At 36.9% G+C, this 22,197-nt stretch overlaps 1 protein-coding gene across 10 annotated transcripts in view; it reads left to right on the plus strand.

Annotated features, from left to right (window-relative positions):
- The window catches only part of TCF12 (transcription factor 12), a 163,020-nt gene that overhangs the window by 8,229 nt on the left and 132,594 nt on the right, over nt 1-22,197 (plus strand). The window contains exon 1 of one of the 10 annotated variants that reach the window (XM_027644684.1): nt 6,271-6,325. The exons of the other annotated variants lie outside the window; for them this stretch is intronic. The gene's annotated coding sequence lies outside the window, so the exon portion shown is untranslated. Of the gene's footprint in view, nt 1-6,270; nt 6,326-22,197 lie in introns of those variants that run through there. 10 annotated transcript variants of the gene reach the window in all.

The following is a 22,197-nucleotide window of genomic DNA, read 5'->3' on the forward strand; positions in this document are numbered from 1 at the left end:
AAGTAGATGTTCATCCATTGTTTAAGTAGATGTTCATCCATTGTTTATTGCTGTTGACTGTGGCTTCTGACCATGTAAACTGGTCAGAAATTCTTTTACTGTTTTCCAAATAGCTAATTTGAGAATTTTTAGTAGTGTTTGGCCTGTCTTCTGTTTAGAGATGCATTTGACACCGTTAGTAAGGGAAGCTGTGGCTCTGGCTGTGTTGGTGTGCAGAAAGTGTTCTTTCAAAAAGTTAATCCTCTATTTCCAGCCGTGAGTTTTCCCAGGGTAAGAGCAGTGATGTGGTCGCTGTGTTACAAGCACAGTGTCCAAACCCCAATCCCTGTGTAAATGTTACTGTCTCAGGGCACAAGGAAGGTCCTTGCAATGTTATTTCTGGGTGGCTTCAGCAGATCTGGGATTGTAGAAGTGCCTTGTCCTTTCCTGATGTGGAGCTACCCAGGATGGGCCACCTTCCACCTGGAGTCTCCACCCCAGCCAGTAGCTTTGTGATCTGCCACATTTTTCTCATCTCCTGCAAGAGATGAAGAGTATCCAGAAGCTTTGGAGAGTGGTCTTAATGGCACATGGGGAGGAATATGATGTGAAATTTTGTGTTTACCCAGAAAACAGTGTTGATATAAATGTAAATATGAGGACTAAAGATTTGGATAAAGTGGAGGAAGAGAAGTATAAATGAGATTCTTATGTATTTGTGTGTCCTTTAATGTCGGCTGAACTTGTGCTCTGTCCCTGTAAAACTTTTATGTCTGCAGCTTTTGCTAAGGTTTCTTTTTTCTTTTTTTTTTTTTAAGGGTTTTTTTTTTTGGTCTTTAGCAAGACCAAAGTTTGCTTGCCATAGTTTCCCTTCTCCCCACTTCTTTCCAGCTGTCACACAGAGAGGATTTAACCCCTTAGTCATTTTGCTCTCAAGTTGCTATGACAGCTGTTTGTCTCAGGTAATTCTACTTTATCCATAGTTGAGCCTAGAGATACTGGTATATGAATTTCTGTTAATGTACTAGAGACTGTACTATAAACTTGATAAACTGTGTTTTCTTGACATTGCTAAAGGGATAGTGCAATTCTTCATGGTTGAACATCATGTGTATTTATGAAGAGAAAGATGTTTAAGGCACTAATATAATATCACATCTCTCAGTCAGACTGAAGTTTGTGGAGGTTGTTTTTAAAATGGAAAGCTGTGCACAAACTGAAATACTTTGCCAGACTTGTTGAGCTGAGTTCTCTTGACTGTGGAGATGCAGTTCTTTTTGTTACTCTTGATGTTGAAGGATCATGTTTTTGAGGAAATATCACTGAGCATTTTCAGAAGCTTTGTAAAATTTCTTAAATTACACATGGAACCAGATGTGATCCATGTGATATAATAAATAAGTCTCCAATCTTAAATTTACTTAAAACCAAATATCAGTTTGCATACTTGAAAATTCAGTTTCAATAAATTATTTCATTCAATCAAGTATATTCTCTAAAAAGCTTTTTTTTAGAGGCATTGTGTAGTTTAATGAGTTAGCACTACCCAGAAATGTATAGCAAAACTTGAGTGGTTTTGTGTTTTATCCTATGAGGAAGTCACTACATTTAAATAATAAATAAAAAAATAAACAAAACCAATCTTTTCTTCTGCATTTTTGAAGATTGTTGTTGAATATGCATAACTAGTTTTAAATTGTGTATTCACCTTAATCACTTTCAGTTATTAAACTTTGTAGGGAAAGGGGGGGGGAAGTATTAATGCAGTTCAAAATTATCATTTTAAGGACAGGAAATCTATTTTTAATATTTTTTTCTTCCTGTCTTTAATGGCCACTCTTCAATTTGTACGTTTTGTTTGCTTGATTTTTTTTTTTGTTTGGATTTTTTTTAAATTAATATGAAAGTTTAGAAGTCCCCAGTTCAATTGAATACCTCAACCTGAGGATTTGGAGGTACTTGTGGACTTTTTAAATGCTACCATCTATTATTTACTAGTGATTGTAGGGGCAAAGGTTTTTTTTTTTTTCCCCTATTATGAGTTGAAGATGAGATAATGGTAATTTTTTTTTTAATGTCTTGAATGAATGCCTTGTTTTTTCATTTGTAAAACAGAACTCTGTTTGTAAACACAACATTCAAAAACATAAAGGACGTACTTCTTTGGTGAAGATGTTAACTGAATACCAAGAATGACCAGAAAGAGCAGCTTTTGTTATATTGATAATATCTCACTGTTTTCAGAGGATAATCAGGCTAAAATGTACCCAATCAATCTTCAGGACTTTGTTAGATTCTTGTATGCCAGAGATGTGATTTACTGCTTTTTTTAAGGAGGGGTTGAAATTGCTTTAAAATGCATAAACTTCATGTTCTTACCAGTGTAATGCAGAAAAATCTTGCTTGATCACATCAGAATAATTGTTGCTGGTGTTTTAAAGTGGAATGGGGGTGAGAGAGAAAGAGGCTTGAGTGTGAGTGTTTACAGCCCTGTTAGCAGGGTAATACTCTGGGTGTTAGTAAAACCTTAGCATGGGACTAAGGAAGGCTAATCTTGGGCAGGGAAGTTGTACACTTCCATATTAGTGCTATGGAAATGCATTTAAAAGAAAGTTAAAAAGTGTACATTTCTGGTATTACAGCAATTTATTGCTAAGTAGGAAATAAGTAGATATTTTCTTGCATAGAGCTGACAATTTTGTGCTCCTTTTTTTCCGAAGTAATTTTTTTTAATTGCAGTGGACCTGATTTCTTGCTCCTGACCTTCTACAGAGATTGTTTATATTGTTTTTTATAAGCATGTGAAATATTTATGTTACTCTTTTCAAGTCTGGCTTTTTTTTTGGGTAGCAGATTCTTTGGGTGTTTTTGTTCTGTGCCAGTTACAGTTGCAGAAATGGTTGTCTCTGTGCCTTGATCAGGTTATCAGTTACCTGGAGTTCTAGTAAGAAGCTGAACCACTTGCTTTCATTTTTTACTTCCCTTTGCATGAACAAAACTGTAGGAAACATTTTGTGTTTGCCTTGTCTCTGGAAGAGCTTTTTGCTGTTGCTGAAGTGGTGGTAACACGGCGAAACTTCAGTTGGGCTGGGTTGGAGTTTTATGTTGTTTTACGGGTTCTGAGCCTGGATTTGTGAAAATTACATTTTAGGTGGTGTATTTTTTCCTCCTTTTTAAATATAAACATGAATAGGCAGACATAGTTGTTAGAAAAGCATACCTAGTTAAACAAAAAAACAAATTTGGTTATTTCTAGTTGTGTACAGTTTACAGGTAAAATACAAATGAAGATCAGACTGTGAATGTGCCTGTTCTATGTGTTAAATTGAATTTAAAGCACAGTTTACCCTTAATTCAGTATAAAGAAGAATTTGGTCTGGAGCATTACTTGGTATCTGTATTTATTTTGTTTAGAGTATGTCCAAAATATGTTACTGCTTTTAGTATGTATATCATTGTCTTTGGAGAGTAAATCAATTTTTAGTCCTCCTCTCTTCTTCCATGCTCAGGTTTTACAGACAAAATCTTTCGTGTATGGAGTGGATGTATTTCTTCCCAAAAATAAAAGCTGAATGCACATTGGTGGTTTTTGTATTAACTGCATTTTTAACATCTATCTAAAAGTCCAAAATAAACTGGTTTTTCACTTGAATGAGGCAATAGGAAGGGAGCCAGACAGAAGACTTGGTGAAACACAAAGCTTACTGGGTGTGATTCATACCTATTGGCATATAATGTGTGAGAAAAAATATGAAGAGCCTAATTTGAAATAACATTGATTTGCAAACTTGCTTGCTCTAGTTCTGTTGGAAAACATGTTTGAAGCCTAAAATATGTAGATAAATCCATGATAAAGTCATTGAATTTCACACTTGGCACGCTGCAGGGATGTCTTGTAACCAAGCATCTCTTCAGTTCTCTATTGTGTTGCGTTAGTGTTGGTAGGAAAACGTACCTCCAAAAATTCTGAAGTGTTTTTGGTCTTCTGTAGGAGAATGGAATTCACTGTTTGTATTTTTATTTTTGTGTTTACTTGAATGCAAGATACTATTGTCTTGGTGTTACCCCAAGAGCTATTGTGGCTGCTCCATGAAATGATTAAACCAGACAGCTTTGCTCGTAGGACAAACATTTTTCGTATCGTGATGTTTCGACCATTTTCAATGCGACACCTTATCCCCTTCCAGTTTTTTTCTGCAGCATCTTCATGAGTCATAATCCTTGCAAAAGAACACAGCTTAAAATAATCACTGATTGTTTCTTTGCAATTCTGTTCACTGCCCAGTGCAAATAAATAAGAGCAGGAACTACAATATCATTTAATCCTTTACTGTTTGCTTTTGACGTGCAAAACACTCTCTTGTAATAGAGAAGTAATCCATAAGGAGGGGAGCTGCTCTTTCATCTTCCAGAATGCTAAATGAAGGCCAGGCTTTTATGAAGAGATGGTGATTTAATGAAGATGACCGAGTTTTGGAGTAATGAAAAGCTTTTGGTGCTTTACTAGTGCAGAGCTCAAATGGCTGTGTTGTGTAGGGTGTCTCTGCAGGATTGGTGCTCGTGGTGCTGAGATGCAAAGAGATTGAATGGAATGGGAATGCAAACATTTTTCCCTTAGTTGGATTTTAGAAAACAAATGCACATTTCTGCCACTTTGTGTATGAATGCATGGAGTGTCTCTCATGTTTTCTCTCCTCTGTGTAATACTTTTATTTTGGTAACCTTGAAAATATCTCTGATATCATATTCCCTTGCCAGAGGACAGTAGTAAGCACACACAAAAAAAAATGGAGCATGAACTTTGTCAATGCTGTTTATGACAGGAATCTCTGAATTAGATATTTTTCTTGCAAGTACTTCTAAGATTTTGAATTTTAAAAGCTCCTGAACTAAAAAAAAACAACACCAAAACCCCCCGAAACACCAAAACAACAACAAAATCCCCCCAAACCAAAACAACACCACAAAAAAATACCAATCAAAAAGAAATCAATACAAAAGACCTCCCAGAAAACTCAAATCCCATTAAAAACACAAACAAACCAAAGCCCTCATATTTTTTCCTCTTTGAGTTGTTCATTTTATTAGCTTATTTGGAAGATTTTTAACAGTCTGTAGTATTACTACTTGCAAAGCACGTCAGGTGATACCTGACACTTCAAAAGGAAGCAGAGAGAGGTTTTAAAGGATGGGAGACCACATCTTCTCCAGACCAATCCTACAGGCCTTCATGAATCAGGGGAAGAGCCTTTTGTTTTTCCTTCTTTCTAAATCACCACTTTAAAGTGGGAAGTAATCAACGTCTGTAAAAGTTAATATCTTTTTTCTTCCACCAAGATTTTAAAGAAAGTTGTGATTCTTTACAAAAAGACTCTAATCAATCCTCTGTTGGTGTTTGGTATATAAGGGCTGTACAGTTCAATCAGAAGTATATCTTCAGAGTTGCTAAATGATTTTAAGGTTGTCAGAAATGTAGAGAAAGCAACCACATTGTTATGTTTTTCATATATCTGATCATCTGGGGTGAATGAACTCGGGTAACTTAAATTTCCTTTTTATGCTTTCTAATGGCTTGAATTACTGGCTGGTCCCTTTGTAGCAGTACACAAACTCTTACAAGTGTAAGAGTGATATGTATGGCCAGGATGCTTAGAACTCGACATGTTAGGTGGTTAAATTTCAAGACATCAGGGGTGTGTGTTTGTGAATACACTTCTGGGTAGAAGGAGAAGCATTCTAAGAGCTTGCTTTTTGGTTTGTAGAGTGATGTAGCAAAACCAGAGGTTTTTGGTTATGCATGTCTGTCAGTTATATTCACTAAACCCATTTTATTTTCAAGATACTTGTTGAATAATGGCTTCAATAATTTGCTTATTCACTATGTACTAACATTTTACTTTTCCTTTCCCCCTATCCTGTTAGGTAAATGCCTGCATCTAGGAGATGGTGTGTAATGCAATTTATATACTCCATGCCAATGATTATATTCCTTTTGACCTTTGAATAGTCTATATTTGTTTTATAAGGTGAGTGGTATTTTTTCTCCTAGATGCAGCTGTTTATAGGCAGGTAATCTTAGTGCTCTGTGGACTATCATAAAAAACCCCCTATTTTGTACCTTTATTTCTGCAAGTGCTAAGTGGCATCTGTGTGACAATGCACTTGTGCTGCAGTGAGGAATCAGCCCGAGTTTGGCCATCTCTCCTGGCTGTGTCATAGGTTGTCTCCGAATTGGATCCTGGAGAACATGCTGTTGCCATAGCAATGGAAGTCCTTTTGAAGGCAGGATTCTTGGCAGAGCTGTTGCATCTCCTGAAGTGCTGGTGCATTGATCTGCAAGTACCTTGTCAGTATTAGCACAGAGCCGGAGCAAAAAGTGCGGGAAGCAGAGATTTCCTTGAAATACATTATTTTCTTTTTTGGTCGGTTGAACCCCCTGTTCATAAAGCTACAGCTTTTTAAAATCTTACTCTGTGAACTTTTTTTTTTTATGTTTGACATACTTACCTTGAGTGCCCATTTAGGTTGTGTGCTTGTAACAGCTAACTAGTGTTTATTGCAAAAGTATCACTGTATGGCTTTCTGAGTTTCCCAAAGTACTTGTCCCTTTTAGTACCTGGAAAAAGTATTTTGAGAGGATTTCCTTCATGATTTTGGTTAGTGCAAAAAAGTTGTGAAAAGATGCTGCTTCATTCATTATCCTTTTCTACTTCGTGTTTTCCTTTCTTCTAAGTAAAATGGTTGCCTTGCCATCATATTATTTATATTGCACAACCCTAAATGTGACACTAATGGGGGAGAATCACTTGTGGAGATGTAAAGTTCTGTATTTATTTGGAAAATATCCCTTACATAGGATCCCCTTTTCAGCAAACTCAGCTAGATCTTTGTGTATAAATATTTTCTGTAACCGTAGTTACCAAAGGCTAATTGTTATCAAATTAAGAAAAGGCTATGAATTTCTTGTGTCCCATCAGATAATATAGTTTTGAGGTTTTTTTTTTGTAAATGAGGTTTTTCTTCCTCAGGTTGAAGTGTGGGAAATCAGAGACAACTTCTAGAGCACAGATTCTCCAGACAGCAGTAATGTCCATTTCTACATGTGCTGTGAGGACAGACTTGATTAATTCTTTGCTTATTTAAAAAGATCAAGCAATTTTGAAGCTGAAGAATACAAAGAAAAAGTGAAGACTTTTCTAAGTCAGGAGACAATGTGTTAACACTGTGCAACATTCTTCATGTGGACTGGGATTTCCATGTTTAAGTGTTCTTTTTTTACTGAAAGAGCCTGTAGATGAAAAAAATTCTGAGGTTACCCATGTAGCTTGTTCTGTCCTTTCCAGCTTTTTATGTAACATAGTCTTTAGCTTTATCACTTTCTCTGAAATAGGAGATACAAATGAGAATTAAGCAAACATTTCATTCTTCTTTTTTCTCCTTCCAAGTGAAATTAAGGATGAATGAAATAATTAATACTTTATCTGTACTTGAAAAGAACTTCCTGCCTGCTGGAGCAGATGTGTGCACGTGCCATACCAGTGATCTTGAGCTTGGGTTTTGTTTTTCAGCCCCTGCCTGCCCTTGCCCCCTTCCCAGAGCAGGGAGGCAGCACAGCTTCAGGTTGCCTTGGCCTTGGGCAGCGTTACTGAGCTGCTGCTCTGAGCGGTTCAGACAGGGCCTGTTCCTCACAGCTGCTCCAGGGGTTGGCCTAACCTGGGCAGACAGGCTGGGGTGTGAGTGGCCTTGGCACAGTGACCAGATACTGCAGCAAGGAGAGGGCAGCACTGATTGCTAGGAGGGTGTGAACCAAGGCAATCACACTCTGCAAGGTGTCTGCTGTTGTTGTTTTCCCCTTTGAAGCAAATTTAATGCTGCATCAGCGGACGTGTGTCCTGGAGCTCTCCAGCTCTCCTTGGGCATGAACACAGCAGTAATAACCCAAGTATCCTCAAATTATTGTGCCAGTTGGGCACATTTGGGGGAAAAAAGGCCTTTCCCAGTTCCAGCAAATGTTCTGTAATGTTTCCTGTTAGCCTTTGAGTCAGTACCAGTTGGGTAGGCCCTGCTTTTGGGGTTGTGGCAGTGGGGTCACTGCCATACACTGGGATAAGCTTACTGTGTTCTGAATATGTAAGTGTGTGTTAATGCTGGCCTGATTTCATCAGGCTTAGTAAAGGTAGCATTTTAAATGAGTTTAGTAGGAAAAGTTAGGTATTTATCTTTTTAAATTCTGATTCTGAAGTAATTTTATACTTGCATGATTAATTCTTCAATAAAAGGTGCAGATCATGTAATTCTTGTAACAAGTTTCTGTATTGAGATATTAAGTACTTTTCAGTATTCTCTGGTTTTGTCATCTGTTGTGCTGGATCTGTCAAATTACACAGACATGGAATAGTGAATTAGGAACAAAATACAAAATTCTCAAAATGCGATTTTTAAAAAAAAAATCTGAATGACTTTAATGAATTAATTTCTAAAAATTCACTAGGAATAGCAAAGTCCTAGGAAATACTATTACTCACTTGCTACTCAGTGCTGTTTTTTTTTTAAATAAGTTAAAGCAGGCGTTATCTCCATCAAAAACTTTTGCCAAGGTTGTATTATTGCACAGTGAAGAGAAGATATTCTTGAGTTTTAAGGGACATAGGAGAGGCAAAATTTCTGTTCCTATCTTGCTGCATAGTTGAGGAAGTGCCTTTCTCTTTTCTCTTTTCTGGTTCCCTCAGCTGTAAAATGAGGGCCAGTGTTCACACTGTAGAAGAGACAAGAAGTGTTTTTGAACTTCCTCAGTCTGTGGAAATGGAAGTCTTGGAATGGGTTAATAGGAATAACCTCATATGACCTAAGCAGAGTTAAATTAGCTTGCACATATTTTCAGTGTCAATACCACTCCCTGCTTTTTGTGTATAGTTTTGATGTTTCTGCTTGTTTAATTCACTCTTCTACTTATGTTGTTCGAATTATGGGTTTTTTCTTTTTCAATTTGGTTCTTGCTGCATCTACTATACAGCTTTTTAAATGTAAACTCTGTTCTGTAAAAATGTGGAAATGCAAATTTCATTCTGGGGCTCATAGCAGCATTCTAGAAACTGTTTGAGCACACCTTCACAGATTACATATGCTTCTCATTTCTGTAAATTTAATTTGAATCTTGTCCAAATAAGAAAACACAGATAAATACATTTGCCTAAATTTCTTCCAGGAAGAAAATTTCTAGTCTAAAAAGGTTTCCTGATACATAAACAGAAAACAGCCCTGTCTATAGCTATCCTTTGTATTTAATGGATGAAATTCACTGTGACAGCTGGATATATGTACCAGTGTCTAGCCTATGGCCATGATCTAATAATCATGGATATGGTAACAAGTCGTCTAAAAAGATTCAGTAATCAAGTGGTTTTTTTGACAAAACCTACTGTGACTGAAACAAGAGCTGAGGCTGTGTTAAATGTGACTGCATTTGCTACTGTGCCTGTGTTCTGAGTACTTAAAAAATACCCTTTGGGATGTTGTAGACAGAACCTCCACTTTAACAGCAGTGGAAAAGCTAATTGTGCTACAACAGTGTGGGTTTTAAAGTTATGAAACAAATTTGATTTAACCTAATGCTCATGAAGAAGTTAGTTTCAAAACATTAATTTCTCCTTCCCCCTGAAGTGCTTTTTGACTTGTTTGTTTCTTCTGTCATAAACCCAGTTGTTTAGCATTAAATGGAGCCTTTTGTGAAACAGATGATTCTTATAATTCTGAGATGGAAGTTTAAGAAATCCTGATGAGTAAATACGTGTCAAAGGGGAAGACTTCAAGCACTGCAGATATTTTGAAAACAAATCCTTCACATATGAGCAGTGTGCTTTGGTCTCCATTGGTTTGATTAGTGAAACCTGCATTGTAGGTAAATCTCCTTTAAGAGAAGAGCAGGGCCTTGGCCCTCAAACAATCCTTTGGAACACCAAATTCAACAAGTGTATTTTGCCAAACTAGCTTGTTATGGCTCTTGTTTTATATTTGGTTCTAGGTTTTTTTTTTTGGGTGGGGGGGAAGCTACTTTACATTCTAGAAACCTGAGGAAAAACAACCAGGTTGGGATAAAAACAAGTGTTACAAACATTGTAGCTTTGTTCTTTCTTCTTTTACTTTAAATGGAATTTCTGATGTTGCCAGCAGGAACAACGTTTTAGAAAACACTGAAAAGGGGGGGAGTGTAAATCAATGTAAAGAATTAAACATTCCTTTAGGAAGGTGAACTAACTGTTGACCCCAATTTATAGATTACATTTCAGCAGCTTCTGAATGTGCTACTTGTTGTGAGGCTTTTTTTTTATTATTCATGTCAAGTTTCACGTCTTTTTGCAGTTCAAGTGATTTGAGGTACTTATTTTTAAACTTCACAGCAGCTTTTATGAGAAGTGGGATATTTATACTGAAGCAAGTGTTTGGGGTGACACAGAAAGCTGGGGAAATGGGAGGCAGAGGTGTCTTCCAGTGGATCCCGTAAGATTGATCCAGTAGAAACTGTTAGTGTGGGAAGACTGTTTGCTTTTCCATGTGCCTGATGTGCAAGAAACTTTGGAGATTCTTATCTCTTTATTTGTTGTTACTGTGCAAAGTATACATTTGATCCTTCACTGTTTTATTAGTGTAGATAGGTGTCTTCTCCAACTTGTTCTCGGAGAGTATTTGTCTGAGTGAAGTGGAAACAAAACAGAATGTGAAGGCAACTTTCATGTTTATTTTGGCTTGATTGTGTTATCCAAAAACTCAGAATAAATCTGAAGAGCATCAGCATTTAGAAAGAATACTGTTCAGCTTTGAAGCTGGGAAATCAAGAACTGTAGCACTGTGCTCTTGGTGTTCTCCATGCAGATGCCCACAGCCCTTCTTATGTGCTTGCTACTGTCCACTACCAGCTCTTTGTTACTGCTTTTGGTAATTGAGGGTGTCTTTCTTCTGGCCTTGGTGTGAGTTCTCCTTAATTTCTGGATGAATTGTTTTTTAATACAAACTTATTTTTTACTTGGAATTAAAAACTAAAGATGAGGTGATAAAGTATTATTGTGTTTTGTTAAAGTTTGTTAGTTATGCTGCTTCTAATAGTCAATATTAATGTCATAAATAAAACTTTCCTAACATAAGTGCCACTGGGTAGCAAGGAAAACATTAAAGTTAACTTGTTTTGCTTGGGGTAGGTTTGAATTTGGATGTTCACTGAAGTTTATTAATTTTTTAATTTTATTTGGTCATTTGCATAGTCCTAGGCTTGCTTTCATCCATGTGGTTAATATAATTGACTGCTTCTAGGTGCATGTGATTGCTCCAGGCATATGAGCCAAAGGAATGCCAGTCCTGAACACTGTATTCTGTTTTGTGTTTTCAGTTAATCTTTCTAACATATCTTGATGAACAAAAGGTCCAGGGACAATTCAGTAACTTTCTCTTTCATTGCTGTTCCTGGTGGTGTGATTTTTTTTTTTTTTGGGTAGAGATGTCTTGTACAAGGAAAGAAAGTGGACATAGAAAAGAAAGTGTGGATATAAATATTAAGAACAGTGGTTGTTCTGAAATACGCTTTGATTCCCTTTTACTGCAAGGATGTTCTTCCAGGATGCCTCAAGATTGTCATAATCACCTTTGAGTTTCAAATATTTTTCCTTTAAAAAATCACTTGTCTTAAAGTTTTTTCTCACACACGTATTTCTGGAAATGTACAACTGAAAATGTAAGTGGGAGGCACAGCAGTGTCTGCAATCACCCCTGAACCAGTGACAGATTTAGTGTTTTGAGACTTTGCATTCCCATGGGGCTAGGAATAGGCTTTGGAGTATGTTTTTAGCCTGCTTTTTCCTCTGAAGCCTCATGACAGATAAACTTTAAAAGCAGACAGATTTAAAAAAAAAAAAAAAAGAGAATTTTTTGTTTCCAGTCTGTTTGGATCTTTGAAATGTACAATATATAGAACTAATTTGCATGCATCCAGAATTATAGATTATATTAGTGAGAATTATGTTGTTATTTCTTTGTAGGAAGCTTGTTGAACTTATTCAGGTAAAATTTAGGAAGCCAAGGAGTGACTTAATTTCTCAGAAGTCTCATAAACTTAATGTGAAGCTCACACATGTGAAATTCCATGTTGTGTTCTGTAGCAGTTGTAGAAATGAACAAACTGGAAGTGAAAAAGCACTAGAACCATCTGGTGTCCCACTTCTGTCAGCACTGGAATACCTGGCTATCTTTCTGAATTCTTTAGTCTTGATTATTTCTTTCTCTGACCTTAGTACTTCCTTTGTTAGTATTCCTAGATTTTAGATAACTTAATTTTTCTCAGTTTGGTAAAAGATGTAGCTTTAGATCAGTGAACATACCAGTGATATTTTCTGTATGGCTAAAAGTCAAGCAGTTGCTTTTTGGGGGGGTTCATTTGAATCCTGTAGAGATTGCAGAGGAAATGTTGATATTGTAAAGTTCCTACAAGACTAAGTATTCTCTACTTGAATGATACACTTCAAGTAGTTGCATTACTTTTATTAGGACAGGATTTTACTATTGAAATTTAGTTTGGATGTTGGCTTAACAATCCCATCCTATGTCTCTGTTGAAGCTACTTGCATGCTGGTAGTTTTTACTCTTCTCTTTATACACCTTGTAGATAAATTCACACGGTCTCAGACATTTTGGGGCTATTGTTGTGAATTCTAGTTATCTCTTTTTCCTCGAGGACTTCTGTAAAGGGTGTCAGTGAGCAGAAGTTATTGGCATAATGGCTCCAATTGTGCAAATAAATCTTCTGTTGCTGTCCCACAGTGAACAAGCCTCTGCTGAAGTGGCCTGTCTGGTTTTCTTCCTGCCTGTGAGTGAGAGGAGTCAGGCTGGCCGGGAGCCATGTGAGCACAGCGCTGCACATGTGGTGGGGTTTGCTTGTGGTTTATGTTCTGCAGTGAACAAACTCTTTCTGCACTTACTGCCAGCCTGGGTTGGAGAGCAGAAAGAGGCTGTTAGGGTTTGTCTGTTTGGAGGGAAAGAGTTCAGCCAGAATGGTGAGCTTTTTTAGGGTGTGGATATTTAGTTTCAGAAACTTTATCTGCCTGTCCATAATTGTGTAATGGCTTAGGGCAACACCAGGTACTTGGAAATTGTTTCTGACCTTTTGTGTTTGTTCAGTAGTATCCACTCTTTTACAAGGTTATTTGTAGGGAAGTAGAAGTCCAAAAGAGCTGTGCTTTCAGAACCTGTAAGTTGCTGTGTTGCTTTTTGGACATGCATGTGGCCTGATGCTCTAAGTGCCTTGCAGATGCCTGTGTGTGCAGAGAGCTGGCTGCTCTCAAAGTAGACTCTTTTCAATATGCCTCTAACTTACTGCTTCAAGTTGGAGCTCTATTTTAATATGACTGTTCAAGTGTTTCTGTACTGGATATAACACATTTTGGCCTTTTTGTATTTAGTCTTTCTGATTTGACAAATTTTCAAGCTTCGGGGATTTTGATGACTTCTCTTAGCTCTTTCCTCTAGTTCTCCTTAGCATCAGAGTCAGAGAAAGTAGCCCTAGGAAGGGTTATGTGCTCATTTGTTTCAAATAAAATTTGATAATATCACATGTCCTTAAAATTATTTCCTGTAATATGTGTCTGGAGTTGGGAATGGAAAACTTTAAAAGTGAATGTCATGGTAACACAGGGTGCAGTGCAGTGAAGGAAGTGCCTTGGTAAGCACAGATATTGAGCAGTAGAAGGTTCTGAATGTGTCTGCATTTCTGTCAGTGTGGCTTCCCTTTCATGCTTCAGTGCTGACTGTGGAGGTACTTCCAGGTAGTAAGTTGCTGCAAATTATTTAAAAGCAACAATGACACCCCCCCCTTTTTTTTTCTTGCACAGTTCCTGAATCAGCTGGGTATATCTGGGTGGCTGCAGTTAAATCTGTACACTTAAGGAGTGGCAAATTGATTAAGAAGTTTGTCCTTTGTTTTTGTATTGTGGCTTGTGACCAAGTTACTAATGTTTAAGAAAGAAAAAACCTCTCAGAAAGGAGCTCTACTTACAACTCTGCTTTTATTATGAGGATTATTAGAAATAGACACCTGACTGTAGGCTTATAATCTGCTCAAAGGCTTGCGTGTATTTTGATTCAAATTAAAAGAATTAATATATTTTTTGCAGAATCGAGTTTTCCTTTTAATTTAACAAACAGAAAAAAACCTTTTAGGTAGTTCAGTTAACAGAAGGGAATTTTTTTAAAAAATTATTTTTAGTAAATGATGGCAAGAATGGGTGACTGGCTTGTGTAAGAGTATCCTTATTTTAGTTCTTCCTCCTCGGCACACTCTATGCATTGTGCATGCACAATGAGCTCCTGGTACCTCTCAGAAATAAAATGGAATTTATCTGTGTGTCTGTGGTTTGAGATGTCATTTAGAGAAATGAACACCTCAACTGGTGTTGACTTAATTGATATTTTGATTGGGCAGACAACCAGGTGTGAAGTTAAAGGATGTCAGCTTCTGTGTTATATACTTTAATTTTTCCCCCTCTAATCCTGGGAATGATTCATACTGGCATACAGTATAGGAACATAGTATTTATTGAATGCTGAAGTACCACTGTACAATTATTTTAATGTGAATTTAGTTACTGAATTTAGCTAAGAGAGATAAGGTAAGTAAGTAGGATGTTGGTAGAACAGCCTTTATGCTGTTAATCATTGCCGTTGACAAATCTGTTCTGGCAAATTTGTGTCATTACTAGTCTAGATTATTTTCTGTAGGGCTGCTTTCTGGAGCGGTACAAATGATGATAGAAGAATAGCTGTGTATGTGTGTGGTAGACATGGGGTTAAGCATGCTCAGGACTGCAAAGGTGAGGCAACAAACCCAAATTTGCCTGGTGCTGTTGGAGTCACTGTAGTACTTATTCCTCTGTGCTGGTGAGGGCACGTGTGATGGGAGTGTAGGGGTGGTGGGTTTTGATATTCCCTCTGTTGTTACTTAGTGAATTAATGGTTGCAGTTCTTGATATTTTAGTCTGCCTGTTTGCTTTTCTTGTAAAAGATCATAATATCTCTTTTTCTTTGCATTGGAGAAATAAACTGTTTTGTACTGAGTTAAATGTACATGTATTTTTCCTGATTTCTTTAGGGGTGTTTGGCATGTGGCTTAAATTTTCCAGCCATGTGCTGTTACACTGTAAATATGCTGTCATTCTGAGAAGTGAGATTTGCAGTAAGGAATAATATTCTTTACTAGATAAACTCTGTATTATCTGCCTTATAACTCTTACATGGATCATAGAAACTAGAACACTGCTACCCTAAAACGAGTCACTGGAACATGGCTGCTTTATAATCGGTGTAAAATGTTCAACTGCATCAAAAATACCCCATTCTGTTGGTGTTTTAGGTACTAAGCTTTGTCACAATACCTTCATTATGAGCTTAGGTTGGTCTTCCGGCTCGTATGGAGTCATCAGGCTTTACATTTCATTTATAGAAAATGCTTATGAGCACCTTTTAATGTACTGTAATCTTATTAAGCCAAGTTGCTGATGTTTTGTGTTAGGTTTGTGCTTTGTATCCCTTCATGCTGAAGGATGTGCTTGATCATAAATATAGCCCTGACTATTCCCCATTTAGGAAAATAAAAAAAAAAAGATAGATTTATAAGTACTTTGAATTTATACTGATATTACACTTGTCTAAAAACTAACTTTCTGCTTTGTTTTTACAGTTCTTCAGCATCTGCCACTAAGTTCTATTTACCTCCGAATTAAATATTTTGAGGAATGTTTCATTTTCATCTAAAAACGTTTTTAGTGTAGTATCAATGTGTGTTCTTCAGAGGTGCAAGCCAAGGGGTTTAGTGATTTCCATTAGAATGCTTTTCACTTAAATCTGTGAGACTTTTCTGGGAATCCTTAACAGCTCTTGACAGGGGTAGCTCAAGGCGTGGAGCCAGAGCGTGCAGTCTCAGGGGAGCAGACCCAAGTTCCAGTCCCAGACTCCTCGCTCCAGGAGGCATTTTGCTCAGATCCTTAGGGGAATGCTGACCTTGTCTTCCTCAGAAAAAAGTGGCACCTGCTGGCTAACTAGGAGGGGCTTGCAGGGAATTTGGAATGGAAGAGGGTACTTTGGTCTTGGTAGGCTGTGATACAAAACTTGGGTGAGGGCTAAAGAGTACGTGGCTCAAGGAAGGGATGAATAGAAAACAAAGAGAAATTAAGATTCTTGGCAGAGAAGCACTATTTTGAGTCATATCTGATGCTCTTTATTCAGCTTTTTGCGCTCAGAATATGATTTTCCTCTGTGTTCCCTCTTTCTCACTTCTTTGGGTTGTGCTGCAAAACATTTGAAGCGCTTGTGTGCAGAAGTAGTGCCTCAAATAGGTGGTGTTAATTAAAACAAAACAATGTTTACTTGATTTTGAAATAATTAGATTCTTATAGAGTAGCCTAATACAGAGGAGAATCAACGATTCTCCAAGGTCTTAATTTTTAGTTTAGTAGAATAAAAATGGAGCAAGGAGAAACTCTGTTTTCTGTTTGCAAGGTCGCTACATAAAATGCTATTCACAGCTTTTTATCTCATTTTGTAGTTTTATGGTGTGTGTATCTAATGAAAAGTAATATATTTGGCAGGGAGCAATGAGATTTCTTGCTGTTATTTCCAGAAGATTGGTAATAAAATACGAACTCTATGTTTGTCTTTTTTGTTAGATTTACATAGACTTAATCACAGTAATTGTGCAGTTTTGAGCCGAGAGTTAAATGTACAGGATTGTCTTTAACAGAGTTTCTTTCCCTTCATCTCTTCACTAAATAAATAAATAAATACATAAATAAAATCTTCAGATGCAAGAGTGAGTTGTACAGAAAGGAAAGGAAATATAATTTGTATTACATATACGCCCAAATCAGCATTTTTAAAAAATAAGCTATTGAGTTATTGAGTGTTAAATTCTAGACTGCATTTAGGAGGGTAAATTGCTTATAATTCTGAAAGCACTGATCCTGATAGGAAAGGGTGATAATTAGTTTCTAATATGGACAGAATTGCTGTTATTAGCTGTGCTCCACATGTTTGCTTCCCCCATGGCATTCCTTGGGGTGCAGCAGATGGATGAACAAGGGGCAGAGGTAATGTGTGCCATGATCGGCTGCTGCTTTCCCCTGGGGATACCTCGAGAATGCTGAGCTCTTCCTTTTGCCTTTTTTTTTTTTTTTCTTTCTCTCTTCTTTTTCAGCAACTTTGCTGAGATGTATCAGAATTAATTTATGGTATTATTTGTTCGTAATCCATTAATCCAAGTATTTAATACCAATATGTTAATGTCTTGAAAATGAATGGGCTGTTTGTGTGCTGATATCTTAAATGTTACAAAGTCAATATCTTGCTTAAATACTTTTCTCCATTCTGTAAGGTTGTGTCATTAATAGTCTGATGTTGCCTGATACTGTTATCTGATCTTTTGGAACATGGTCAAGTTGAGAAATGGAGCCTGCTATTGAAAAGAATTGTCCTTTTTCTTTAATCTATATAAGTAATCTCTCATTTTTCCTTTCTTTCTGTTCGTGATTAAAATGTAGGCAATAGGTTGCATGTGGGTTTTTGTATTTGTGTGTTTTTTCTAATTTAATTTTATATATCTTTAAAGCCCAGTCTATTTAAGGTAGTAATGCAGATTGCCTTACCTGTTTGGTCATCCCAAAACAGAGCGTTGCTTAGGTGAGACCAGAGGCTGACTTTGCCATACTGCAGTAGGAGGGAGCCCAGCACTGGTGCAGCAGCTCCCACCTGGTGGCTCAGCTGCAGGTTTGGAGTGTGCAGGGAGCCCCTGTCCGTGGGAGGGGAAAGGGCAGGGACCTGTGTCTGAGCAGATGTTGATTATTAGGAAATATTTTCTTTGGTGCTTTTCGAATGTTTGTACTCTGTTTGTATCTGTCTCTTATTTTAACTTGTCCTTTACTTGTTTACTCTCCCTCTCAGCCCACTGTTGGCACTTTCTTATAATTCACAGTATTCTCAGAGAAATAAGTGACTTTAAGACTGAGTGACTTTAAAGGTGAGTCTCCATGGTTAACTGCAGGGTTTGTCACTAGGGACATCAAATTTGCTGAAACTCTTTGGCTTTTTTTTGTGTGACTTGTAGATTTTTGCTGTGTAATATCAATAGAAAAATAGCTTCTTCTGCAGTTTAAAAATTACATGAATTTTGAGGAATTTTTAAATTATTTTTTAAAATTTTATTGCTTTCTGGTTTTAACCCGGATTCTTGATCTGGAATGCCCAAAGGAAATAGTCAGTTATTTAGATGATACTTCTATAAATATATACTTTTATGCACACACTTGTATGTGTATATCTATATATTTATTTTCTTGACTGTGGAACCATTTCGACCTTTTATATTTTCTTTCATTGTTTTATCTTGTCTGCTGTTGCTACCACATATACAGATGTGGGTATGCAGTGGAAATCTATTGACAAGGAAAATTGCACCCTCTGTCTGAGGTTTTGCAATGTTTATAGCACAGTGACTGCAAGTATTTTTTGTTTGGAAACTTAGAGTAAGACATCCTGTATGAGATAGGATTTCAAGTGAGTTTTTTGATACATGCTAATCCACTTAATGCTTTCAGAAATGGCTGGGTACTTGAGTGCTTCCTAAAATTAGGTGAAGTTGGAGGGAGACAATCTTTGTCACTGCATCCAGTGGTTCTGGCAGCGCCAGTGAAGGATCATGTTTGAAGCTTTAATAGTGTTTTCTCCAAGCTGTGGTAACAATTCAGAGTAGAGTGTAACCAGGCATGAACTGAGGATGCTGCTGTTATTGGTACTACTGGTGGTCAGGAGTCAGCAAAAAAGTTTTTCTCTGAAGTAGTTGCTCTGTTATTTGATAGCCCCACTGTGAACCTGGGGAGTGTGAGATATTTAATATTCTGGTCACACACTCAAGTAATTCCTTCTCACTCAGACTGCTTAAACAGGGTGAGGAGTGCAGAGCTCCTTGATGCAGGGAGTTCTGCTCCTAGGATTTCTCAAAGGCCCTGTTATTCGAAGACCTTTTGGCTTGCTTTGTCTGCATAGCTGGATAACATGAGTATTCTGGATTAGGGGATGGATTCCTTGTTTTTAATGCAAAAAGTTGCAAAGAGCCAAGAGTGTGACTTGTCAGATCCAAGTGTTGGCCATTGCTGCCAGCCCGTGTGTGAGTGATTGTCTGGAGACTGCATTGTTTGTGCAGCTCCCAGCCAGAGCCAAATACTGCAACTGCATCTGTACTGAGGAGGATGGAAACTTGGAGAACCTTGGACAAAAACTATTTCCCAAAGGGAAGGATTGGCAATCAGAAAATAAATAATCATCTGCAGCATGTCCTAAAGACCAAATACAGTGGTAAAGATACAGGAGAATGAGGTTAAAGTATTTAAAAAGCAGTGAGTTAACACTCCAAAGTGAAACACAATTTTATTCAAATCCACTCAGTTCATATTGACCCGTTTCAGAGCAAAAATATGGTTTCTGTGTCCTACTTGATAAATAGATATGGTAACTTTTTCCTGCACTGATGTCAACTGACTGTTTTTTGAAAGGTCCTTTGAATTCCAAATCCAAGTTTTTTGATGGGCTGGGCATTAGTTTTATTGCTACAGGCTCATTAGTTTGTTGTTTGGGGGGTTTTTTGTTTATTTTTTTCTTTTGTTTTTGGAACTAACTTTTTAATGAAAAAGACCTTCCCTTTTTAGTTTCATAACTTAAACTGCTTCTCCAAGTTGCAAGGAGCAACCCCGTCTGAAATGCCTGGGTCAACATAGAAGAACTGCACCAAACCAAACAAATCAGAGATTTTGTGTAGCAAGTGTTTTCTGTGCCAGTTTCCTCCTGAAATCACCAGAAAGCTTTGATTAAACCTGATATCTTGGCGCACACTCAGAGAAAAGATGCAGTGTTCAGAATTCTTATGATCCTTTTCACCTCATAGCATAATAATAAAACAAGTGTGCTTTTATTTTTAATGCATTTTCATGATCTAGTAGAAGATATTTTAGTTGTTGTACAGTATTTTAAATTTTTGAACTGTTTGAGCTCATATTTCTCAGTCTCCTCGAAATACCCTTTGCTATAGCATATTCATTGTATGATATGAGCAAAACTCAAGTCCAGGAAGGAATTTTACAATTTGATTTCCTATGAAAATCTTTTAATGTAAATTTAAAAGTTTCCTGTGCCATCTGTGTATTAATTATCCTATTTAATTCTCTGTAGAAATTCTTTATATTAAATTCATGAAACAGTTAATCACAGTGGTGGCTCTTTTCTGCCAAAGGAAACTGGTTTTATTCAAGTATTACTACTGTGATGAACCAGTTCAGGAATTTTGTTTTCATCTTCTTCCACATTATATTAATCAGAGCAAAATTATTCCCATGCTACTTGTCTAAAGGACAGAGGATACATGCGTGTGTATAGATGCATTAAATTATCATTATTCAACACACATAGTATCATGTTCCTCCTGAACAGAGAATTTGACATTTTGCTTCATTTTTACTGATATGCTTCTGGAATGCTGACCTCTACAGGTGCTTCATTCTCCCTCTTTAGGCTGCTGGTGGCCTTGAATTACTTTGATTGCATTTGAAAAGTAAACAAAATAAATCCTGCAATTTTTCCATTCCAATGAGTCTGACAACATCAAGGGACAAAGTAAGAGCTAATCAAAACCTTGCTAGAGCAGTTGGCTCGTATTTCCCCTTATCTCTCATCAATAGCAGTGCCTTCCACCCCTCATAACATTTTTGGTGCTGTAACCACGTTTGCAGTCACTAAGTTCAGACAGGATTCCATAATTTAAGAGTGTTCATGAAGTTGATTTCGAGACTTTCTATACTTTTTTTAGAACATGTATCATAGGGTTTTAGTTAACTCACAAACTTGTGTAGGTTATCCATTCTTTTTATTTTCGTATCCTCGATGCTTTGAGGATGAAGTACTTTTTTTGCCTGAGCTTTTAGTTGCTTGGTGTGATTTAGATTCAGTTTGGGGCTCTCAGCTGCTGTGAGCAAGGTGCTGTGATTGAGCTAATCAGCCCTGCTCTGAACAGGCTGTACTCTGGAAGCTTAACACCCTTAAGATTGCTGCAGTTACATTCCTCTAATTTTGAAGCTGTTTTAAAAATGGCATTGAGTGGATTTTCTTGTGTAAAAGATGGCATACACATAATAGTGACACTGTTGTAGTTGTAGTCAGTATTTTTCTTAGGCCAAATATCAAGTCCAATAGACCTGTTTAAAATACTGATGTTCCCTTCTATAATTTTTATAGTTTCTGCTGTATTTTTTATATATTGAGATTTAAAGAAATCTTGTAAACGTTGTGTTAGAAGGAGGGATGTGGGTGTGAAGGAGATGTAATTGACACTCAATAAGTGTTCAGGACAACACTAGATCAATACAGGCACCACAGCAGATTCTTCTATTATTTCTCTGTAACTGGTATTAGAGATGGCATTACTCTGGATTTAGTCAAGTACAGCAAGTATAGAATTTTGACTTCAAATGTACCTCATTCGTAATAGAAAATAAGGTGAGAGGGCTTAGCTTCATCTGTATTTTTACAATCTTTTGTAAATGACTGAACTCTGGTTTTACAATGATGGAGTTAAGAATTTATATTCTGCAGGAATGGGGTGTATTAGATATGAAGACTTCTTGAAAACCTTATTAGTCCTTGGATGACTTAGAGTCTTCACAGGTCTTAAGAGGTTCTACCATGTGTGAGGTTTTTGTTCACTTTGAACCTTTTTTAATAAAAGCAGGTATTGATTGTTTCTCCATGCTCGTTTTACTCTGTTATTTTGTCTTGTTTTTGTTGTAATATTTCATAGGATTTTTTTTTTCTCTTGTTTCTCTCTTAATAGATTCAACATTAAGATAATGATCACTCTGAGTCCTCTAGGAAAACGAAAACTAGGCTAAAGAGATCTTAGGGGCTGAAGTGTACACAATGTTAGAGTTTCCTGCTAATTAGTTAAGAATATATATCTTACTCAGAGCAAGTTATGCTCTGGTGTTTAAAAATACAACAGTAAACTTGAAAACGTAAAAAGAAGTGGCTTCAGATTTCTTTGCTTGGCTTTTCTTTAAAAAAAGCAATAAATAAAATCCTAACAAAAATTTATATTCCTTGAGGCAAAGTTGATATTGTAATTGGTAGTTTAGACAGGTTTTTTTT

The sequence above is a fragment of the Corapipo altera genome, unplaced genomic scaffold (genome assembly GCF_003945725.1).
Source record: "Corapipo altera isolate COAL_440 unplaced genomic scaffold, ASM394572v1 50, whole genome shotgun sequence".
NCBI lineage: Eukaryota > Metazoa > Chordata > Aves > Passeriformes > Pipridae > Corapipo > Corapipo altera.